The sequence below is a fragment of the Schistocerca nitens genome, chromosome 3 (genome assembly GCF_023898315.1).
Source record: "Schistocerca nitens isolate TAMUIC-IGC-003100 chromosome 3, iqSchNite1.1, whole genome shotgun sequence".
Classification (NCBI taxonomy): Eukaryota; Metazoa; Arthropoda; class Insecta; order Orthoptera; family Acrididae; genus Schistocerca; species Schistocerca nitens.
In genome coordinates, this window is record NC_064616.1 from 571840665 (window position 1) to 571861395 (window position 20731).

The following is a 20731-nucleotide window of genomic DNA, read 5'->3' on the forward strand; positions in this document are numbered from 1 at the left end:
GGTTTAAGTAGTTCTAAGTTCTAGGGGACTGATGACCTCAGATGTTAAGTCCCATAGTGCTCAGAGCCAGTTTTTTGTAATGAAAGTTGTTCATCTGGAACGTGTTTCATTCGTCTTTTTGACGTACAAGAGTTCTGTGATTATCATTGGGGTGTTTTCATATCATGGACTGGGCTGTCTGCTACGTTCTACGGAGACTTACTGTCAAAGCGGATACTTTAACGTTCTGGAAGACCAAGCAATTTCTTTTATCATGTACACTCTAAGACAGAAGCAACCACAGATCACGAATTATCCAAATCGGACCGAAGTCGTTGGATGTGATGTACATGTACAGTCAAACCAGTAAGTACTGTATCAGAAAAATCGGATTGTTTTTTCCAGATAAAGACTTTCACAAATTGAGCAAGTCAATAATGCACTGGTCCACTTCTGCTCATTATACAAGCTGTTATTCTGCTTGGAATTGGTTGACAGAGTTGCTGGATGTGCTCCCAAATCTTGTCCACTTGGCGAATTAGATCGTGAAAATCTCGGGCTCGTTGGAGGGCCCTGCCCATAATGCTGCAAGCGTTATCAATTGGGGAGAATTCCGGCAACCTCGCTGGCCAAGGTAGGGTTTCGCAAGCACGACGACAAACAGCAGAAACTCTCGCCCTGTACAGGCGGGCATTATCTCGCTGAAGTGTATGCCCAGAATAGCTTACCACGAAGGTCAACAAAACGGGGCGTAGAATATCGTCGACGTAGAGCTATAATGTAAAAGTGCCGCGGATGACAACCAAGGGTGTCCTACTATGAAAAGAAATGACACCTCAGACCATCACTTCTGGTATGGCGGGCGACAGTCAGGTTGGTATCCCACCACTGTCCGGGGTGTCTCCAGACATGCCTTTGCTGGGACCGGGACTTACTTCAAAGCGGGACTTGTCACTGAAGACAATTTTACTCCAGTCAATGCGATTCAGCCAGAAGATGTGTCTGGAGACGCCCCGGAAAGTGGTGGGGCGCAAACTTGATTGTCGCCCGTCATACAGTCCTACAGCCAAGAGTGATGGTCCTTGGGTGCCATTTCTTTACATAGCGGGACCACTTTGGTTTTCATACGCAGCACCCTTACAGCACAGTTGTTCGTCAACGATTTATACGCCCCGTTTTGCTGCCTGCATTGGCAAACCGTCTTGGGCTTACATTTCAGCAAGAGTGCTGCACAGAGTGAGAGTTTCTACTGCTTGTCTTCGTGCTTGCCTAACCCTGCCTTGACCGAAAGGTCGCTCTCCTCAATTGAGAACGTTTGGAGCATTAAGGGCAGAGCCCTCCAACCAGCTCGGGATAATGACGATCTGACGCGTCAGTTGGACAGAATTTGACACAATATACCAACAGATAGCCGTACCGTAGGTACAACCACAACGGAGGGGTATCTGTTGAGAGGCCAGACAAACGTGTGGTTCCTGAAGAGGGGCAGCAGCCTTTTCAGTAGTTGCAGGGGCAACAGTCTGGATGATTGACTGATCTGGCCTTGTAACAATAACCAAAACGGCCTTGCTGTGCTGGTACTGCGAACGGCTGAAAGCAAGGGGAAACTACGGCCGTAATTTTTCCCGAGGGCATGCAGCTTTACTGTATGATTAAATGATGATGGCGTCCTCTTGGGTAAAATATTCCGGAGGTAAAATAGTCCCCCATTCGGATCTCCGGGCGGGGACTACTCAAGAGGATGTCGTTATCAGGAGAAAGAAAACTGGCGTTCTACGGATCGGAGCGTGGAATGTCAGGTCCCTTAATCGGGCAGGTAGGTTAGAAAATTTGAAAAGGGAAATGGATAGGTTAAAGTTAGATATAGTGGGAATTAGTGAAGTTCGGTGGAAGGAGGAACAAGACTTCTGGTCAGGTGACTACAGGGTTATAAACACAAAGTCAAATAGGGGTAATGCAGGAGTAGGTTTAATAATGAATAGGAAAATAGGAACGCGGGTAAGCTACTACAAACAGCTTAGTGAACGCATTATTGTGGCCAAGATAGATACGAAGCCCACACCTACTACAGTAGTACAAGTTTATATGCCAACTAGCTCTGCAGATGACGAAGAAATTGAAGAAATGTATGATGAAATAAAAGAAATTATTCAGATAGTGAAGGGAGGCGAAAATTTAATAGTGATGGGTGACTGGAATTCGAGTGTAGGGAAAGGGAGAGAAGGAAACGTAGTAGGTGAATATGGATTGGGGCTAAGAAATGAAAGAGGAAGCCGCCTGGTAGAATTTTGCACAGAGCACAACTTAATCATAGCTAATACTTGGTTTAAGAATCATGATAGAAGGTTGTATACATGGAAGAACCCTGGAGATACTAAAAGGTATCAGATAGATTATATAATGGTAAGACAGAGATTTAGGAACCAGGTTTTAAATTGTAAGACATTTCCAGGGGCAGATGTGGACTCTGACCACAATCTATTGGTTATGACCTGTAGATTAAAACTGAAGAAACTGCAAAAAGGTGGGAATTTAAGGAGATGGGACCTGGATAAACTGAAAGAACCAGAGGTTGTACAGAGTTTCAGGGAGAGCATAAGGGAACAATTGACAGGAATGGGGGAAAGAAATACAGTAGAAGAAGAATGGGTAGCTTTGAGGGATGAAGTAGTGAAGGCAGCAGAGGATCAAGTAGGTAAAAAGACGAGGGCTAGTAGAAATCCTTGGGTAACAGAAGAAATATTGAATTTAATTGATGAAAGGAGAAAATATAAAAATGCAGTAAATGAAGCAGGCAAAAAGGAATACAAACGTCTCAAAAATGAGATCGACAGGAAGTGCAAAATGGCTAAGCAGGGATGGCTAGAGGACAAATGTAAGGATGTAGAGGCTTATCTCACTAGGGGTAAGATAGATACTGCCTACAGGAAAATTAAAGAGACCTTTGGAGATAAGAGAACCACTTGTATGAACATCAAGAGCTCAGATGGAAACCCAGTTCTAAGCAAAGAAGGGAAAGCAGAAAGGTGGAAGGAGTATATAGAGGGTCTATACAAGGGCGATGTACTTGAGGACAATATTATGGAAATGGAAGAGGATGTAGATGAAGATGAAATGGGAGATACGATACTGCGTGAAGAATTTGACAGAGCACTGAAAGACCTGAGTCGAAACAAGGCCCCCGGAGTAGACAACATTCCATTGGAACTACTGACGGCTTTGGGAGAGCCAGCCCTGACGAAACTCTACCATCTGGTAAGCAAGATGTATGAAACAGGCGAAATACCCTCAGACTTCAAGAAGAATATAATAATTCCAATTCCAAAGAAAGCAGGTGTTGACAGATATGAGAATTACCGGACAATCAGTTTAATAAGCCACAGCTGCAAAATACTAACACGAATTCTTTACAGACGAATGGAAAAACTAGTAGAAGCCGACCTCGGGGAAGATCAGTTTGGATTCCGTAGAAATACTGGAACACGTGAGGCAATACTGACCTTACGACTTATCTTAGAAGAAAGATTAAGGAAAGGCAAACCTACGTTTCTAGCATTTGTAGACTTAGAGAAAGCTTTTGACAATGTTGACTGGAATACTCTGTTTCAAATTCTAAAGGTGGCAGGGGTAAAATACAGGGAGCGAAAGGCTATTTACAATTTGTACAGAAACCAGATGGCAGTTATAAGAGTCGAGGGGCATGAAAGGGAAGCAGTGGTTGGGAAGGGAGTAAGACAGGGTTGTAGCCTCTCCCCGATGTTATTCAATCTGTATATTGAGCAAGCAGTAAAGGAAACAAAAGAAAAATTCGGAGTAGGTATTAAAATCCATGGAGAAGAAATAAAAACTTTGAGGTTCGCCGATGACATTGTAATTCTGTCAGAGACAGCAAAGGACTTGGAAGAGCAGTTGAACGGAATGGACAGTGTCTTGAAAGGAGGGTATAAGATGAACATCAACAAAAGCAAAACGAGGATAATGGAATGTAGTCGAATTAAGTCGGGTGATGTTGAAGGTATTAGATTAGGAAATGAGACACTTAAAGTAGTAAAGGAGTTTTGCTATTTGGGGAGCAAAATAACTGATGATGGTCGAAGTAGAGAGGATATAAAATGTAGACTGGCAATGGCAAGGAAAGCGTTTCTGAAGAAGAGAAATTTGTTAACATCGAGTATAGATTTAAGTGTCAGGAAGTCTTTTCTGAAAGTATTTGTATGGAGTGTAGCCATGTATGGAAGTGAAACATGGACGATAAATAGTTTGGACAAGAAGAGAATAGAAGCTTTCGAAATGTGGTGCTACAGAAGAATGCTGAAGATTAGATGGGTAGATCACATAACTAATGAGGAGGTACTGAATAGGATTGGGGAGAAGAGGAGTTTGTGGCACAACTTGACCAGAAGAAGGGATCGGTTGGTAGGACATGTTCTGAGGCATCAAGGGATCACCAATTTAGTATTGGAGGGCAGCGTGGAGGGTAAAAATCGTAGGGGGAGACCAAGAGATGCATACACTAAGCAGATTCAGAAGGATGTAGGTTGCAGTAGGTACTGGGAGATGAAGAAGTTTGCACAGGATAGAGTAGCATGGAGAGCTGCATCAAACCATTCTCAGGACTGAAGACCACAACAACAACAACATCCAACAGCTCTATCAATCAATGCCAAGCCGAATACTGCTTGCGTAAGTGCCAGAGGTGGGAAAATGCGTTTCTGACTACCCCAGTTTGTGAAGGTCTTTCTCCTTAATAAATCATCCAATTTTTCTGAAATCGTAATTATTTGTTTGTCTGCACATGTACATCACATCTACCGGTTTTCGTTCCATTCGGATAATTTCTTCGTGGTGCATCGGTGTTTTTTTTTCTTAGATGTATTTTCAGTGCAATACTGCTACGTAGGTAAATGGGGGTATAAAATCTATCGAAATACAATTATTTTGTAACGAACCACTGGTCGCCATTGGTCATTTACTCCAACATAATCAGAAAAAGCACCTAACAACATCTGAAATTTTGTTGGTTGAGTTAAGCTTCACCCTGTTCGTGGAGAAAGCTATTTATAACTTCACATTCAGTAACTTAGGTTGGACTGAATGCCGCTAGTTTCAGCATCGGAATCATGCCTACAACTTGTTATACTGTCTCGTAGAATCGAGATTACTCTGGTTCATTTTATTCATCTGAAGACTGCTCACGAAAAACTCTGTATGGCAAATTTTATAGTATGTTGAATCTTTCCCTACATTCTCCTAATATTTTCATCTCTACGTAAATGCTATATCTGTAGTATCTAAAAGAAATAAAAATTACATTGAGAAAAGACAACTGGAATAACCTAGTTGCTGGTATGGTTTATATGCCGTGTGAACACTTTTCAACAAAACTTTCGGCAGACAAAATGTTCAGCCAAAGACCGGCTAGAACGCACGTCGATGACTTATTTTAAATTAAGCACTCGAAAGAATAAGAGTGGAACTATTCCACAATACGGTTTACTGTAGCTGAAGCCACAACGGCCGGCCGAGGTGGCCGAGCAGTTCTAGGCGCTACAGTCTGGAACCGCGCGACCGCTACGGTCGCAGGTTCGAATACTGCCTCGGACATGGATGTGTGTGATGTCCTTAGGTTAGTTAGGTTTAAGCAGTTCTAAGTTCTAGGCCACTGATGACACCAGAAGTTAAGTCCCATAGTGCTCAGTGTCATTTGAACCATTTTGAAACCACAGCGAAATTAACATCATCGACTAATATACATGGGATGTGGTACATGCAAGGCTCCTGACACGTGTACACTGCACAGAAGCTTGCGTTATTAGAACTGGACCGGAGATCAATAGAGGTTAGTTCATTCACGGATGAGTAACAATTTACACGGTGACAATTATTGAATTATATGAAAAAAACGTAAGTTACTTACAAACTACGGCCTGTAAACACTTTATTCGACATGTAAACGTCACTACAGATATTTGGATTTAGGTTATGACATGATCAATGTGCCTGCCATCATTGGCGATGGTGTGGCGCAGACGAATAGCGAAATTCTGCATGACGCGCTGAAGTGCCGGAACATTGATGTTGTCGATGACCTCCTGAATGGCTGTTTTCAGCTCAGTAATGGTTTTAGGGGTTATTGCTGTATACCTTGTCTTTAATATAGCCCCAAAAAAAGGAGTCGCATCTGTTCACTCCGGAGAACATGGCGGCCAATCGAGGCGCATGCCAGTGGCCTCTGGGTACCCCAGAGCCAGAATGCGGTCCACAAAGTGCTCCTCCAGGACATCAAGCAATCTACTGCTTCTATAGGGTCGAGCTCCGTCTTGTATGAACCACATATTGTCGAAATCAGGGTCACTTTGGATAATGGGGATGCAATAATTTTCCAAAACCTTTACGTATCTTTTGGTAGTCACAGTGCAATCAAGTGATATCGCACCGATTATTCCGTGACTGAACATTGCACACCACACAGTCAGCCGCTGAGGGTGAAGAGTCTTATTGATCACGAAATGCGGATTCTCAGTCCCCCAAATGCGCCTATTTTGCTTGTTGACGAACCCTTCCAAATGAAAGGGGGCTTCGTCTCTAAACCAAACCGCGCATGCGCATAGTAATTCCCATGATGCTCCGCGGCCAACCGTGCAGTTTCGGTGTCCTAACGCAATCCGTTCAGAAGTTATGACGATTTTATTTCATGTAGTTCAATAATTGTCATCCTGTAACTTTGGAAGTACTGTAATCTGGGGAGAATCCAAAACTCATTGTCATACATCAAACATATACGAGAACGGATGCCACCAGGCAAGACACGATCTGCTGTACACGGAGTGATTCAGCTGCCGCTACCGATGTCGCTTTATGCAGTCCGCAATGCTATATCTGGCCTTCAAAAACAACGCGCTTGATTTTCATGTTCTCTCGCTCACTACGCGCTAACTGTTAATACTAAAACTAAAACTAAACTAACTCCGTCTACAGGCCGCAAGCGACCCATCGGGACCATCCGACCGCCGTATCATCCTCAGGTGAGGATGCGGATAGGAGGGGCATGGGGTCAGCACACCGCTCTCCCGGTCGTTATGACGGTTTTCATTGACCGGAGCCGCTACTATTCGGTCGAGTAGCTCCTCAATTGGCATCACGAGGCTGAGTGCACCCCGAAAAATGGCAACAGCACGTGGCAACTGTTAATACTACAGAAAAAAAATGAGCAGGACCTTTTTGTAGGAAACTGAATGTGATTAAATCTTATTCTGGGATACGTTTTGCAGGAGACCACGGTTTTCGAGTTGTTCAAGACAAACGTACGACAGTGACCTCCAAACGTACCTCCACCCCCACCGTCATCCCTCACTAGTCAGGATTTGTAGTACGTTGTTCATCGCACTCCATCCTACCACTGTGCAAAAATTTCCGACTACTCGAACTATTTCCGATATTCGACCTTTTTTGGTCTGTATTGTAAGTGCTCGACTAAGTCGGTGGCATAATAAGGCCAGTAATGAAGACCGAGAAAAGGTCGATTTTGGAAAATAATTCGCCAGTCTCAAATTTTTGTACAGTGGTAGGGGGGAATGCCATGAACAACATACCAGAAATCCTGACCAGTGGGACTGGGAAGCGTTTTAATGTCAGTTTTGTACGTTTTTGTCGAATAACTCGAAAACTACAGCCTTTAGCGAAAACGTATTTCAGTACAGAATTTAACTACATTACATTTTCTACAAAAAGATTCCGTTAATTTTTTTCTATAGGACTAATAATTTGCGCGGAGCGAGAGAGAGAGAGAATATGAAAATCTTGCACATTGTTTTTGAAGGCCAAAAATGACATTTCGGGTTGCATGAAACGAGATCAGTAGGGGCAGCTGAATGGCCCTGTATATGATACAGAGTATTTTTAGGCGGACGTGCAGAACTTCGTGTCGTTCCAGGTGCTAAAGGTATTGATTTCGTGCGGCGAAATAATTCTATCATTATCATCATCGTGTCATTCCACAAGGAACAGTGACTTTAAAAATAGATAGAGATGCTGTTTTAGATCCTTATGTACGTCCTTATTCTGAAGCAGCAGGTGGTGATTTATTATTACAATAATACAATGATCGATAGCACAGGGCCGGCCGCGTTGGCCGAGCGGTTCTAGGCGCTTCCGTCCGGAACCGCGCGTCCGCTACGTTCACAGGTTCGAAATGTGTGTGAAATCTTATGGGACTTAACTGCTAATATCATCAGTCCCTAAGCTTAGCACTACTTAACCTAAATTATCCTAAGGACAAACACACACACCCATGCCCAAGGGAGGACTCGCACCTCCGCCTGAGACCGCTCGGGTAATCACGCGCGGCCGCAGGTTCGAATCCTGCCTCGGACATGGATGTGTGTGATGTCCTTAGGTTAGTTAGGTTTAAGTAGTTCTAAGTTCTAGGGGACTGATTACCTCAGATGTTAAATCCCATAGTGCTCAGAGCCATTTGATCCATTTTTTGACAGCACAAGGGTTTATATTGTGGATGATTTTTTTCAGCAGAAAACAATTTAGCACATGAACTGAGTAGGTGTGCAATAAAAATTTGGGCATGGGAGGAGAGTAACAGGTATTCTGGATCGAATTTTATCTTTGACCTTTGGATTGCTTACATAGAGGGGTAAAAACATGATGTCTCATCACGCTCCTCCGCTCTATTAAGTCATGGCCCCATTCTTAAGCAACACCTCTCCCTCTCCTCCTCCCCTCCCCCACCAGTCCCCACCGCCCCCAACTTCCTATTTAAATCTTGGCAAAAAGAAAAGCTAATTAGAGAGTTTTTAAACCAGTTGCATTATGCATATTTTAACTCCACCAGTCACAGCTCACTATTTGGCGCCATATCTGTTCGTCCAATGACATTTCTTAACACCTCTCTAAGCTCGTTCAATTTTTTTTGGAAATGGTCCAATCAAACAGCTATAGCCAAGGGTTTCGTATAACTGGTGGCCTAAATCTGCGATGTTGGTAGGATCTCTTATTAGAAATAATATTCTAGTATTAGTGAGTATAAAAATCTATGAGTCATTACCTGATGTTTTTAGAAGTTTTTGAAAAATGTGCACTCTACCAATCAGAATTGTGTGGGTGTATACGATAATAGGTTATTAATTTAGCTGTAGAAATGTCTGTAGCTTCAAATCTTGTCTCTGAGAAACTATTAAAATACGAAATAAAGCTAGCTGGGCATAACGCTACCATCTGCCTGAGGTGTCTACAAGGTCAAAACACATATATTTATGTGTATACTGCTCAGAATAGCTCTATTCAAAACAGAAAATCTATCAAAATAAGACAGTAATATCGTCTAAAAATGCTCATAATATAATGTTTCCCCAATTTTGCCCACCAAAAACGAAGACAGCAAAAGGTGAATAACAACCCATATTTGTCAGAAAACAATGACAATTCCAGTTTTTCCAGTGTGCAGCGTAATGCATCATCATCTTCTTCCCTGAAATGGTGGTTGGTGAAATCAACCATTACTGAAAAACTCTTAAAAAAATTAGGTGCCCAAAATTCGATTTTCGTACCCACCGTTCCTCTAACATTATTTACAATAACAGATGCTGCTCACATCGCAGATGACACTAATAATAAAATTCCGTAAGCAGACAAACTTCTTTCGCACAAATACGTAAGACTCCCTTTCAAATACACTGATCAGCCACAACATTATGGCCACCGACATACTATCGATATAAACCCATCCAGGCAATAGCAGCGTCACCTGGCGAGAAATAACTGCTAGTCAGACACACACATGGTGCATGTATTATCAGTGAGCGTGCTGTCCGTGTGCGGAATAGAAAAGGCGCACGATTTATCCGAGTTTGACCTAGGACAGATTTTGATACCCCAGAGGCTCGGCACAAGCATTTTGGAAACTACACCACTTGTTGGGTGTTCGAGGAGTGCTGTGGTGAGTGTCTTCAACACGTGGCGAAACCAAAGTGAACCCACGTCTAGACGTCGTGGTGTTGGGCAGGTTGTTCACCCGAGATCTCTTTCGTTATGGAATACGCCTGGAGAAATTGAAGAATCACAAATACAGAAGAGATAATTCTATTATGTTTTTTTATGTAAATTTCTCTCGCTAATTGCGGTTCGTGGCTGCCTCAGTACATCTTAGAGTTTCGATTGTGCTGAGTGTGTAAATAGCCTACACTTCAGCCATCTGTGATGAATTGTCCAGTTATTTGGCAACTTGTCAATACAGTGAGTCATCACAATTATTATTACTAATAAATTACGTAATTGTGTTTAAACCAAATTAAAGCTAAGCTACAGTTGAATATGCTCTTATTAACAGACATCACACAACACTTCACTTATCATGCAGTTTTTGCCTCTTCCTCACCACTGGCACTACTGCCGTCCTTTCAGTCCTCATCATCATTCGCATATTCCCTCTCACTCATCCCCTCTTCTGTTGACATTTATTATACATTTCCAATAGCTGCTCTGAACTTGTTTAGTTCTACCCTAGATATATTATTCGCGACTGTGTTCAGTAACTGGAATATATCAGTATTCCTCGTTAGGTACTTCATTTTTCGCTAAGTGGATTCATGTCTCCTAGCTTCCACATGGAGTGGGCGATTCTAGCAAAACTGCTGACAGTACAGTAATTTTTCACCCTTTTGGGCCTCTGATGGTATGGAAAACGAACTGCCATTTGGAACAGCGCAAATATGTCTGACGCCATGCAGACAGTCCGCAATTGCCATCATTACTGCAAAAGAACGATGTCACGTTCAGCCCATCCTCGTAATAGGAAGTTTTTCTAATTGGCATATATCCAAAAAATTAGACAGAAAATTAGTGTGGCTTAGAGAGGAGTCGAGAAATGTGACTGGACGAGCTGATATGTCAGTAAAATACTGAGGTGTAACTAGGAGAGGTAAATATGTGTGTTTGCTGTAGTGTAATAGAATGACCTGCTTCCAAGAAATTAAGTATAAAAGGGGTGGAGCCGGCCGGTGTGGCCGAGCGGTTCTAGGCGCTTCAGTCTGAAACCGCGCGACCGCTACGATCGCAGGTTCGAATCCTGCCTCGGGCATGGATGTATGTGATGTCCTTAGGTTAGTTAGGTTTAAGTAGTTCTACGTTCTGGGGGACTGATGACCTCAGATGTTAAGTCCCATAGTGCTCAGAGCCATTTGAACCATTTTTTTATAAAAGGGGTGGAAGAGTTGGGCGAGTTGGAGGATGGGGGAGGGCGAAGGGGAGTGGCTAAGGAAAGAGGAGAGGAAGGGGAGAGGTGATGGGAATAGAAGAGAGGAGGAGCGAATGGTATGGGTGAGGGAGAAAGGGGATTGGTAGTAAAAGGTCAAATTTGGTACAATTTCACTATAGAGCTTCTTGTATGGTCCAAAGTCGCTATATCCTCCTAGTGTAGTGACTAGGTCGACCTTATGACCTAAACTCCATAGATGAAGTTTTATTGAACTGTCACACCAATTTCAAAGATGTCGCATGTTCCAAGAAAGTCATTTTCTATGAAAGCAGAGGGTGACAATTATTGAACTATGTGACATAAAATCGTCATAGCTTCTGAACGGTTTGCGTTAGAACATTCAAACTGCATGCGGGACATGATGGGAGCCAGTATGCGCATGGGCGCATTTGGGGGAGTGAAATTCCGAATTTCGGGATCGAGAAGTCTCTTCACCCTCAGCGGGTGACTGTGTGGTGCGCAATGTCCAGTTACGGAATAATCGGTGCGATATTCCTTGATGGCACGGTGACTACCGAACGGTATGTGAAGGTTCTGGAGGATGACTTCATCCCCATTATCCAAAGTGACCCTGATTTGGACAAGATGTGGTTCATGCAAGACGGAGATCGACCCTGTCGAAGCAGAAGAGTATTTGATGTCCTGGAGGAGTACTTTGTGGACCGCATTCTGGCTCTGGGATACCCAGAGGCCGCTGGCATGGGCCTCGACTGGCCGCCATATTCTCCGGATCTAAACACATGCGACCCCTTTTTGTGGGGCTGTATTAAAGACAAGGTGTGCAGCAATAACCCCAAAACCATTGATGAGCTGAAAACAGCCATTCAGGAGGCCATCGACAGCATCGATTTCCGACACTTAAGCGGGTCATGCACAATTTCTGTATTCGTCTGCGCCACATCATCGCCAATGATGGCAGGCATATCGAACATGTCATAAGCTAAATCGAAATATCTGTAGTGACGTTTACATGTTGAATAAAGTGTGTGCACGACCTAGTTTGTAATTAACTTAAGTTTTTTTCATGTAGTTCACTGTCACCCTGTATTTCCATTTCTTTTTTTCATGACTTGCATTTTAGCTTTGGCTGAGTATCGTCATGTTCAATAGAACGACTATTTGAGTTACCATTTGTGACGCGACAGTCACATATCTTTGTACGATGTTTGATTATTTTTCTGTTTGCTTCTTGGCTATTTTTGAGATAAGTCCACGACTTGATTACTCAGGAAGAAGGCCTCACAGTTTCTTGTTAGAAACGAGCGGGCCCAGGTGTTAAAAATTCAGCTGCAGTAAGCCCCTGCTCCTTGCTTTGTCGGCAAATGCGGTTTTCTCTTTGAAGGCAGTGTGCCGCTAAGCCACTGCAATTCCTAGAGTATCAATGAGCGTGATGAATTCACCTCCTTGTATGCAGATCCACGAATGGGCCACCACTGCTCTGTTCGGACTCTGTGAGAAAAATTCATCGTCTTTCACTTCAGATTTTGTTACCCGTCCAGTGCGTCTTACTCGCCACCGTGCCTCGGCGTGAAGGGATCGACGAATGAGTGGAACATGGTTAACAACTGATGGCTGCCTCTTGCATAATCAGATGCGTTCTGCGAGCCAAGAATGAAATTCTTCAGGGTTACCTTGTATTCAAGTAAATAAAGCAACTTATTGGTGATCATATTGACAGTAGGATTAAGTTATCTCTTCCATGCAGAGTTTCCTGAAAACGTGGGGAGTGAGGTTTATAGGAAGATAATTTCAAACACTTGGGATCCTGCTGTGGAGGGAGTGGGACTTCTGGTCCTGGTGCCAAGTGGGTTGCACACTTGTTGACGCCGATTAGGGCGACCTTAATCTAGTGGCGATTGACGTGGTCTGGAGCACGTTTGCTGAGTTTAGAGTAAGTGCCACATATCACGTTAGCGCTGTCTACTTTCTGAGCAGCTCACAATGTGCAGTATTTGATATGCAACTTATATTGCCTAATTAATTATACTGCTTCGTGCGTTTTGATCCTATTTGATTCACATTTGCAATCTTCACATATTAGAAAAGCGTGTTTCAAAATTTTAGGTGATTTCTTAAAATGATTTTTTGATACCTTCTGCAGGCGCCCGGTGGTCCCGGTCGCCTACAGTGGACTGGAGGCCGAGCGGTGACCTCTCCAGTTGTCAGGATGCTAGGAAATCACTGTGGACGGGTCAGAAACGCCAAAGAAACATTATTAATTCATAATACCTTTATTCCTGCTGAGTACAATGTGGCTTGGTGATATCAACGACCTTCCCCGACTCCTCGCTGACTCGTAGCGATGACACCAGCTCCGGGCCGCGCAGTCTTGTTAGCGCAGCGCCGCGTGCTGTGACGTAGCGAAGGAATGTCCTTACTTCGTACTTCGGCCGCGCGTGGCTGGTGGCGCCCGACTGGCCGGCCGGCTCGGCTGCGGACAGCAGGAGGCTCCGGATTGGAGTCCTGGCGCTGTCGGCATGAGAAGCGTTCTCGTAGTGCGGAGTGTACTCTATCCCACTCCGTCTTCTTCCCTGCTCCTCCTGGTGGCTCGTCCGCGGTGGACGGGCGGAACGGGCTGCAGTCCCTCAGCGTCGTCAGCTCATCCGGTTGTGACGGCGGACGCACAGGGCCTAGGCTCCGCACGATCTCGATGATGGCTCACTGATGTGGTCAGCATTGGCGGCGAGCGAGTCTGCCGCGATGTATGTTAATCCTGGGTTGATGATTGACAGCGGCAGCAGAGAGGACCAGAGCTGGTACTGTCCCCTCACGTCTGCTGCTGGATGGGCCGCCCTTACTGCAACATCTCCTTAATAAAGATTAACATGTCGATCACCGAGCTGAGCGCTACGCAGCGACCCAGTACACATCCAACTGCAAGTCTAACTGCGAGTGCCTTGTTGCTATCAAAGCTGGCGTATTTAAAGGAAGCACGAGCGACGTCCTGACGTCATGCTCGTTTGTAATGAACGCATTTGTTCCACTTATACTGCTGATTCATCTGTCGTACTCGCCCCTTAGGTGTTCTTGCGACAGAGATACGTGTTGTTACGGCAGACTTACGCGGAGTTGTGAAATACAGTACAGCTGACGCTATACCTCTGTCTTGCACTCTACGAAAGTCTCCGTCTAACACAAACCTGTGTGCTAAGCAATTCTCTCTCGCCTGTTGTGTGTAACCAGGCCATTGCCCCTGCGTGACGACACATTCCATACATGTGCAATCCTCTTACCTCTTGGCTAACCTACTGCCTCTGGCTCTCGGCATAGGCAGCGAAACTTTGGCAATATTTCACGTTTCCAACTCTTTACTATTCCGCAGCACTACACTTCAGCTGAAATTTTCTTTATTTGACGCAGAAATTCGGCCTCAGGACATTTTCAAGTATATTAAACGGAAACATTGTACAAGTCAGCTGAAGGCATCGCAAACTCATTTAAAAATTTATCGCAGCCGCAGACCCTGTCGCAATGAAGATTTTAGATGACTTTGCACTCGTTGTGTAGGAGCAAGTTTTCAATAAATTTTACGAGACTTTATGTTCATTCCTTTCGAAACATTCTCTGTCATTTTAATGTGGTATGTGCTCAGATCTTAAAGTAAATAAGTGACTCATTAAACTAAGACGATTTGAATTTGACAACCAAACATTTGTCCTACAACTAATCCTGGCTAAGCAAGCATCTAAAAATAAATATAGTCAGTTTATCTGCATTTCTAATTTGTTGTTCCACTGTGACGGTATTTCGTTGCAGTACAATGACTAATCCTTCTGATCATTCGACTTATACACAGATATTGTGATAAGGTATTTAAGTGACGTATAACAAGCATTCACTGTCTTCGTCTAGCACGCTATTGATGATGTCATAAGCAAAGTCTAACTGCAACCACATGCCCCAGCCAGAAACAAACGATACGTACGGTTCATGTCGACCCTATGACATCTGCAACAATCCGACGCCTTGGGTTCGCTGTCATCGCTCATATTCCATACAGTCCCAGCTTGGCCTCATCCGATTTTCATGTTTTTCCAAAACTTAAAGAATGCCTTCGAAGAATTCACTTTGATAGCGATGAAGCAGTACAAGCAGAGGCGAGGTTGTAGCTCCATCAACAAAGTCAAACATTCTTCAGTGACAGTATCATCAAACTGATCTCTTGTTGGGAGAAATGTGTTCGTCGACAGAGTGACAATGTTGAGAAATAAATGTGTAGACATGAAGAATAAAAATGTAGAACGTTAATAAAGTGTGTTTTATTTAAAGAGCTTTGAGAGTTTTCACGTAAGAAATCCGGAAAAATTACTTTTCAGCACGCCCTCATATGTTCTCTACCAAACTTTCACCAAATGCAGGGTGAAGAAACTAAGACAGGCTATCCCAAATATATCTAGAATGGATAAATATATCGACGTGCGGCTTTCGCCAAGTTAGAGCGAACAATACGGCGAACTTTTCTGACGTTGGCAAGTAATTGTTATTACGACACTGACTTTGTTTCTTATTCTAATGGAACTATATTTTTTTATGTGGCATTTGAAAGAAGCTTCTAAGAGAACTTCATGGACATAGCATGTATGGAACTTGATCAATTACCGAGCGAGGTGGCGCGTTGGGTAGCACACTGGACTCGCATTCGGGAGGACGACGGTTCAATCCCGCGTCCAGCCATCCTGATTTAGGTTTTCCGTGATTTCCCTAAATCGCTCCAGGAAAGTGCCGGGATGGTTCCTTTGAAAGGGCCAGGCCGACTTCCTTCCCTGTCCTAATCCGATGAGACCGATGACCTCGCTGTTTGGTCTCTTCCCCCAAACAACCCAACTTGATCAATTGGTATCAAGATAACAGCACTGCAAACCACTGTCCCACTGCATAGTGGGCCAGCTCGCTTCAAAACCTGCATAGATTAGAAACAGAAAAAGTTACGCTTACCAACTTTAGTCCCACGAAATCTTGAGAAGATTGCACTGACGCATTTTTGTCCAGTGGTGCTGCGGCATTCCAGCTTGAAGTCAATATGATACGTGCCGTGACAACTGCCGGTAAACAGTGAATCGGACAGCGACACATTTTTCAGATTCACAAAGGAATTACAGACCTTGGCCACGAGTGGGCTTTGATTGAAATCAATGGGGAAAGTTGAAAATTTGTGCCTAATAAGCAGGAGACCCGAGTTCGAATCCCGGTCCAAATTTTCATCTTTCCCCACTGATCATCAATACCTACTCTCAGCCACGGTCTGTAATTCCTTTGTGTATTAACTCATAATGGCTGCTGGATCAAAAATGGTGTCTCTTGTTTCGGACAAGTCCGAAAGAACAGACACACACACACACACACACACACACACACACACACACACACACACGTGTGTGACCTGTTTAATATATGACAGCGATCCTATTCAGTTGTCAGGATAAAATAAGACGGGTAGCGCTCACGAAGGTATGTTCATTACATTTTTAACCTCTGTAAAACTAAACTGATACCAACATTGTTCGAAATCTTTGGCTAAGAAATTACCTCTGCGTGGCACCATTTTTCTGAATGGCTCTCCTACTACCGTAACAGTATAGTTAACGAGCTCAAATGTATTTGCTTGCGCATATTTGCACGTTTTTAGTAGACAGTCATTTGTCTGCTGTACTTTAGTGCCTTACTGCAGACAATTCTTGTGAATATTCTTCATAGCGAGTACGGCGGCAAAGAATTTATTAAAAGTAGGTGGAATCTTCCACTTTTCATGTATTAATTTTATTTGTTCACAACTACATTCATGTTCAGAAAAAAAGCCAGAATATCTTGAACGGCTAGAGCTAGGACGTTCACATTCACTGGACACCTATATTTGTATGTTCTGAATAAATGATTACCATTTGATTCATGTCGGCCGGCGGGTTCAAGGTCAAAATCGATATCGCGGCGCACCACCGCATACCTGTAAAATGTGCCTGTGGCTTTCATTGTCGACATAAACCGTAGGTAATGGATCAGAGTGACTTGAGCAGATGTGGAGGACGCCTCGCAGACGTATGAGCGAACCGTACCGCCAGATCAGTCTGAAAAAGGCGCATTATTGGCATGAGAGAATGTGATGCATGTATCCGGGAAATTGCCGCTCGTGTGGGGCGATGTGTTTCGGCAGTGCAAGTGATGTATGCAGAATTATATATGACGGTAGTATCTGTTCCCGAAAGAACAGTTACCGTGGATGACCATGCAGCTTTGCTAGAAATGAAATGATAATTAAATGGACACCCTAGCTGCAAACAGGCGTATATGTACTTCATTGGGGACATGTTGAAAATGTGTGCCCCGACCGGGACTCGAACCCGGGATCACCTGCTTACATGGCAGACGCTCTATCCATCTGAGCCACCGCGGGCACAGAGGATAGTGCGTCTGCAGGGACATATCCCTTGCACGCCCCCCGTGAGATTCACATTCCCAACATGTCCACACCACTACATTCGTAGTGCGCCTCATAGATGTTTGCCCATCATACCCATTACTCGTAGCAGATTAGTCTACCAAGTCCCGTACGAGTTCAGGCATAGCGTGTGCGTTCGCACAAGAAGGTCAGTGGCCGGGAAGACATATTTTAACTATATATGACGGTAGTATCTGTTCTCGAAAGAACAGTTACCGTGGCTGACCATGCAGCTTTGCTAGAAATGAAATGATAATTAAATGGACACCCTAGCTGCAAACAGGCGTATATGTACTTCATTGTAAGCAGGTGATCCCGGGTTCGAGTCCCGGTCGGGGCACACATTTTCAACATGTCCCCAATGAAGTACATATACGCCTGTTTGCAGCTAGGGTGTCCATTTAATTATCATTTCAAGTATGCAGAATTATTCACGGAGGGCCGTGGAACACGACGAGATGTGTCAGGTCGCACCACTTAGACCATCCCCCGAGAAGATCGGCATCTTATATGAATGACACTGCAGGACGAATCTGCATTCTCGTCGGTTCTGGGGCAACAGTGGAGCGGTATAACACATTATACACTATCAGGGGTGACAGTCCGTCGCCATTTATTACGGCACGTCGTCCACTTCTGCGCCTGCCTTTGACGAATGTGCAGAAACATGCGAGACACAGTGGTGTATGGAACGACGTCACTAGGGACAGGAATGGCATCACATAGTGTTTTCGGACGAATCCACGTTCTGCTTGTTTGAAAATGATGGTCGCATTTTGGTTCGTCGCAGACCGGGGGAGCAGCATCACAGTGAATTCGCACAAGACATACAGAGCAAACTCAAGGCCTTATGGTGTGGGTCCTATTGGTACAACCAAAAATCACAGTTGGTGGTATCCAGGGCACTGTTACCAATGTCACCTACGTGAATAACATGCTGCGATCCGTGGCCATACCCTTTCTGCATGACACCCCAGGCGCCATTTTTCAGCAAGGCAATGCACGACTACATGTTGCTGCACGAACACGTGCCTTCTTGGTGTCACAGGAAGTCAGCCTTTTGCCCTGGCCCGCCAGATCACCAGACTTGTCGCCACTAGAAGATGTATGGAATATGGTGAAACGATGGGTGCAGTGCTGTGACCAAATGCCAGCCACCAGAGATGAACTTAGGAACTAGGTGAATGCAGCGTGGATGGCTATACAAAAGGACGCCATTTGAGCCTGATACGCGTCGATACCATCACGCATGGAACAATTTATCAGGGCCCATGGCGGACCCTGTGCCTAGTAGGCAACAGGACAGATGCTGAACCGAGTCGACTGAAATGCTAATCATTTCTGCAGAACATACTAATGTACATGTCCTGTGAATACAAAATCTCTAATCGTTCTAGGTGTTCTGTTTTTTTCTGAACATGAGTGTAGTTTTAGCCTTCTAGGCCATTCTCAAGTGACATTGTGGTTCTGTGCAAAATACAATATACGAGGGTGGGTCAAATGAAAACCTTAATTTTTTAAAATATTATTTATTGGGCAGAAGTGGTACAAAGCTGTATCAGTTTTCAACATAATCTGACGCTCAATGCAAGTCCTCCAGTGCTTACAAAGTGCATAAATTCCTTTAGAAAAATATTCTTTTGGTAGTCCGCGCAACCACTCATGCACCGCGTGGCGTACCTCTTCATCAGAACGGAACTTCTTTCCTCCCATTGCGTCTTTGAGTGGTCCAAACATATGGAAATCACTTGGGGCTCAGTCTGGTGAGTATGGTAGATGAGGAAGACACTCAAAACGCAGGTCTGTGATTGTTGCAACTGTTGTATGGGCTGTGTGGGGCCTTGCATTGTCACGTTGCAAAAGGACACCTGCTGACAGCAATCCACGTCGCTTTGATTTGATTGCAGGCCGCAGATGATTTTTTAGGAGATCTGTGTATGATGCACTGGTGACAGTGATCTCTCTAGGCATGCAGTGCTCCAAAATGACGTCTTTTTCGTCCTAAAAGAGAGTCAACATAACCTTCCCTGCTGATGGTTCTGTTCGAAACCACTTTGGTTTTGGTGATGAGGAATGGCGCCATTCCTTGCTCGCTCTCTTCGTTTCCGGTTGTTGGAAGTGAACCCAGGTTTCGTCCCCAGTAACCATTCTTGCAAGGAAGCCATCACCTTCTCGTTCAAAGCGCCGAAGAAGTTCTTCACAAGCATCAACACATCGTTCTCTCATTTCAGCTGCTGTGGCACCCATCTTGCAGACACTTTGTTAAACTGGTGCACATCATGCACAATGTGGTGTGCTGACCCATGACTAATCTGTAAACATGCTGCAATGTCATTCAGTGTCACTCGGTGGTTTTCCTTCACTATGGCTTCAACTGCTGCAATGTTGTGTGGAGTCACAACTCGTTGTGCCTGATCTGGACGAGGAGCATCTTCCACTAAAGTCACACCATTTGCGAACTTCCTACTCCATTCGTAGACTTGCTGCTGTGACAAACATGCATCACCGTACTGAATCTTCATTCGTCGATGAATTTCAATAGGTTTCACTCCTTCACTACGCAGAAACCGAAAATAGAACACTGTTTTTCCCTGGTGCAAGTCGCAAGTGGGGCGGCCATCTTTATACTGATACTGCGACGGTATGTATGCATCTGCACTATGCTGCTACCTACAGGCAATTCTGCACGCTGTTTGCAGCACACTTACCAGCTTACTGGATAACGGCACGAAATTTCGATTTGTTATTACAAATTTAAGATTTGCATTTGACTCACCCTCGTATTATGTTACCTTCGCTGTTGGAAATTTAATGACGTGAATGTAAACATATTTTAAATAATTTTACCTGCAATAGAAAACTGCAATGCCAAGCTGTCAAACCAATAATACAGCATTTGTGAATCAAACCGAATAGAAAACACAAATTTAAAGAAAAACACAAATTTAAAGACGCTGGCAAAGCGTGGAAAATGCCACCATTTTGAACTATTGTGCAATAATGCACTGTGTTCTGTGATAATGTCCAATACCGAGATCACTCCACGTAGTTTT

General features: G+C 44.1%; 1 protein-coding gene and 1 non-coding gene across 2 annotated transcripts in view; one reads left to right on the forward strand and one right to left on the reverse strand.

Moving 5' to 3' along the window:
• Positions 1 to 20731, forward strand: part of LOC126249662 (uncharacterized) — a 255623-nt gene that overhangs the window by 129101 nt on the left and 105791 nt on the right. The window lies entirely within an intron of this gene.
• Positions 17560 to 17634, reverse strand: Trnat-ugu (transfer RNA threonine (anticodon UGU)). Its single transcript has one exon. It is a non-coding gene; the product is annotated as a tRNA-Thr (tRNA).